General features: G+C 37.2%; 1 pseudogene; it reads right to left on the reverse strand.

Annotated features, from left to right (window-relative positions):
* Positions 1–1,448: 1,448 nt before the first annotated feature.
* Positions 1,449–2,486, reverse strand: LOC130851969 (uncharacterized; annotated as a pseudogene).
* Positions 2,487–4,472: the final 1,986 nt, after the last annotated feature.

The following is a 4,472-nucleotide window of genomic DNA, read 5'->3' on the forward strand; positions in this document are numbered from 1 at the left end:
GACCCAGGATAGAATCCTCATCAAATCTCTCAGGTCTAATGGGTTAACCTGGAGAGGTAGTGGGGCTGATTATGTTGTACCCAAACTCCTCTTTATGATATCCATCCTCTACTTCCTGTTCATGTCACAGAAACACAATTAATTATAATCTGAAAACATGTCAGAACATAAGCACACTGAAAATAATAACAGCTAATATTTACTGAGCACTTACTGAGTGCCAGGTACCATGCTGAGCCCTTCACAAACACTACTTTATTGGTTCTTCCCAACAGCTCTATAAGGCAATTACTATCAGCGTTCCTATCTCACTGATAAGGAAATAAGACTTGGCAAGACTAAGTAACATCAGTCAGTGGTGCCTCCCCAAGGGGTCAGGGTAAAACATAACCCTAAGTAAGCCACTAAATCTCCAGATGGGAACCCCCGAAGCATAATTTCATCCAGTTTCAGTAATGACCAAAATAATTTCATGACCAACAGTCAGCCAGGATAACACTGAACACAGTCTCATAAAATGAAATTCAGCTTGTAAGCTCACTTCACAGGGGTGTCAGCAATCTGATCTTGTGCCACAGCAAGCATTATTTCATAAGTGACTGTAAGTATGTACAACAAAACCACTTAGATCCCTGTAATAATTACTCTTTGTACAAGAGTTCTCACTGAATTTTTTTCAATATTTTTGTGCACATTCACACAGAAGGTGCACAAAACCTAACTGTACAGTTCTACGTATTTGCACAAAGTAAACACACATCTACAACCATCACTGGTCAGGAAACTGAATATTATTAACACACAAGTTTCTCCCCTTTCCTCCCTACATATCAAAAGGTAAACTATTCTCCTGACTTCTATCACCATAGATAGTTTGGCTTGTTTTTTAAATAAATGGAGTCATACATTAGGCATTCTTCTGTGCCCGGCATCTTTTGCTCAGCACTGTGAGATTCATTGTGCGTGGTTGTAAGCCATTCATTTTCATTGCCTCATGGCAATTCATTGTATGAAAAACTATGATATACTTACCCATTCTGTTCTTGACAGACATTGAAATTGTTTCTAATTTTTGGTTATTACAAATAACGTTGCTATGACAATTCTTACACATGTATTTCGGTGCCCATATTATGCATTTCTGTTGAGTATATATCTAGGAACAGAAACAGTAGGTTATAGAGTATGTGTAGCTTCAATTTTAGTAGATGGTACCAAACTGTTTTCTTTCTTTTTTTTTTTTTAAATATATGCAGTTTATTGTATGTCAGTTGTATCTCAATAAAAGTTCTTTGAGAAAAAAAAGAGTACGTTTTTTAAAAAGCAGTTTTTGTGACTAACTTTAGTTTCAGAAATTACATTAAATGTTTCTTATTTTCATAGTTCATCCTTTACAAAGAAGATAAGAAATTTCTGAAGTCCACCTCTGGATTCTTTTCGGATTCACTCTAAGCAACATTTTTAGTTGAGAGAAGTGCTTCTTGGTTTTGTTCACGTTCTTTGAGGGTGTTGACTGTCCAGATGTAGGTGTTCTGAAAATCAGCGCTGGGCTCTTGCCTTTGGAACCAGACATAATCATGATTTAGCTCTGAAGAACTTAGAGTCTTTCTCTCTGGGGTCTTCAGGCTGAGTTTACTCGTGGGAGTGCTAGGATTGCTCTTCAATGCTGATAGAAAGCTTCTACTTTTACCATGAAGTTTAACTGTTCTGCTGCATGTTTTACAAGTAATCAACAATACACTTTTGGAGTCTTTGTACCTTTTCAAAATTTTTGCTTCTTTAAAACTGAGTGTATAATTTCTTGCTTCTCGACTAAGAAGTTTCTGTGTTTGGGTGTCAGTTTGGGTTTGGGTTTGGGTTTGAGGCGCACTCCAGACATACCGTGAACCAGCAACTGGAAAGAGTATGGACATGTTCCTTCAAAAGTGCTTTTATCATCGTGTGACGAACTGTAGACCCAGAGGAGATAGAGGGCCTGGCCCGGGCAGCTATCTTGTAAATTCCACGCCACAGCCTCAAGGTAGTGCTTCCGCCTTGTCGCCACCGCCACCTTTACGCTGCTGGGGCCCGGTGACAAAAGCAGACTCCCGGTACCAAACTGTTTTCTAAAATAACTATTCCAATTTGTACACCCACCAGCAGTATCTGCCGAATGTGAATGTTTTCAATATTCCATATTCTTATAAATACTTGGTATTTTCAGTCATTTTTATTCTAGCCATTCTGGAAGTTGTAGAATCATGTTATGATTTTTTACTTGTATTCTAATGAGGTTAAGCATTGTTTTCAAAGTAACTGGGATTTGGTTTAATCAGGTAAGATATGTAAACAAAGAAATGACAGTCATGAAAAAAGAAGTCTCGATACTCACAGCTCCCTAGAAGCAGCAGGCAGGGCATGTCACACAGGGAGGTACCAGGGTCGCTCAGGAGGCAGAGCGAACTGGGGAAAACGTGAGTAAGAGCGTCTATGGTATTTCTGCCCATTGTCCCCAGGCCCTGGGTTGATTAGGTCATAAGTATAGTGGCCTCGAATGTGAGACACCGATGATGGTAGCTGGGGGTGTGGGCTCTGGATTGGTTGGTTTGCATATGAAAGGTGCCCAAAAGGCAAGTTATTTACTATTTCTAGGAATTAGCTAAACTTTGGAAGGGAAGTTCCTCCAGTCAGCAAGGTCCCCAAGATGTCAAAACACCAGAAAACAGAAAATAAAAAGACATGGTTAACACAAGTACCTTTTCACATGCTTATTGGGCATTTAGAGATCTTCTTGTGTAGCCATTCAAGTCTTTTGTCCATTTTCCTACTGAATTGCCTGTCTTTCTCTTACTGATTTATAGGACTTCTTCCTATATTCTGGATTTGAGAACTTGGGCAGCTATGTGCATCACAAATATCTTTTCTCATTCTATTTCTTTTTCACTCTCTTAGTGCTGTCTTGTGATGAATAGTTCTTAATTTTTATGTAGTTTATCAATCTCTTTCTTCATGGTTAATACATTTGCTTAAGAAATATTTGCCTACTCCAAGGTCACGAAGATATTATCCTCTGTTATCTTCTAGAAGCCTTGTTTTACTTTTCATGTTGAAAACTACAATTCATCTGGAATTTATGTACATGGTGTAATATGGGGTAAAAAAATTTTTTCCATAAAAATATCCAATTTGACCAGTACCACTTATTGAAAATCAATCCTTTTCCCACTATTTTTAGTAGGAATTTGTTATAAATTAGGTGAACATTTATGTGTCTGTGCTTTTTTAGACTTACTATTATGTTCCACTGGTCATTTGTTTAGAAGATTTTGCCAACACTATCTATCTTACCTACTGGTAGTATAAGATCTCTAGCCTTGTTCTTCTTCTTCAGGAATATCTTGATAATTCTTGGTTCTTTGAATTTTTATATGAACTCTAGAGTTAGTCAATTTCCACAAAAAAATAGTACCCACTGGGATGTCTTGAATCTATAGATCAGTCATGGCAAGTTGATATCATTACAATATTAAGCCCTCCAATTGATGAACATGGTATGTCCTTCCATTTATTTGTCTTCTCTAATTTCATTCAGTCTTGTTGTATACTTTTCTTTGTACAGGTCTTACACATCTTTCATTATATTTAGTCCTAGTTATATGTGTTTTAATGCCTGTGGCAGTCATAGAGCTATACCACTTGGGTCTCCCTTCACAAAAGGACTTGCTGTTGAGCTGCGAGAAGTTCTGTTAGCTGACATCCTCCAGCTATTAGCACCTTTGGGATATGCTTCATCTTTTGAGGTAAGAACAGGTTATTCCTGAGAAGTCCCCAGACAATGACTGCATACAGTAAGGATACTTGACTCTGGCCATTTCTGCCCAATAATGGGACCCCTTTAACAGATAATTTTTGCTTCAGTGCTCCCCACTGCGTTGGTCAAGACTTTGTGAGATCATTACGGTCTGAGGCTATCCTTTCCCAGTTGTGCTTCCTTCCTCTTTTATCTTTCATGGATGCTACCTCCCAACAAACATCTTGCACTCCTCAATCTGTCTCAGTGTGTGCTTCCCAGAGGATCCAACTGATAATGCTATTATTAAGGACCTTGTTTATTAAACTTCAATTTCTACTTGTTTGTTCCTGGTACATGAAAGCACAATTGATTTTTACATGTAACTTTGTATCAGCAACATTGCTAAATTTACTATTAATTCTGATTCTTCTGCATTTTCTATGTATTATAGATTCCTTATATCTCCAATTTTGTTTCTCCTGCTTTATTGCACTGGCAAAGACCTATAATAGAATGTTATAAAATCATAAGACAGTGTTACCATTTTTTCTTTAACTAGTTCTTTATATTTTAAAATAAAAACCATCTTCTATATTTACCTAAATACTAACTATTCCAAATGTTCTTCACTTCTTTCTAAAGATCCAAGTTTCCATATGGTATAATTTACTTTCAATCTAAAGAAATTCCTATAGCGTTT

The sequence above is a fragment of the Hippopotamus amphibius genome, chromosome 4 (assembly GCF_030028045.1).
Source record: "Hippopotamus amphibius kiboko isolate mHipAmp2 chromosome 4, mHipAmp2.hap2, whole genome shotgun sequence".
Classification (NCBI taxonomy): domain Eukaryota; kingdom Metazoa; phylum Chordata; class Mammalia; order Artiodactyla; family Hippopotamidae; genus Hippopotamus; species Hippopotamus amphibius.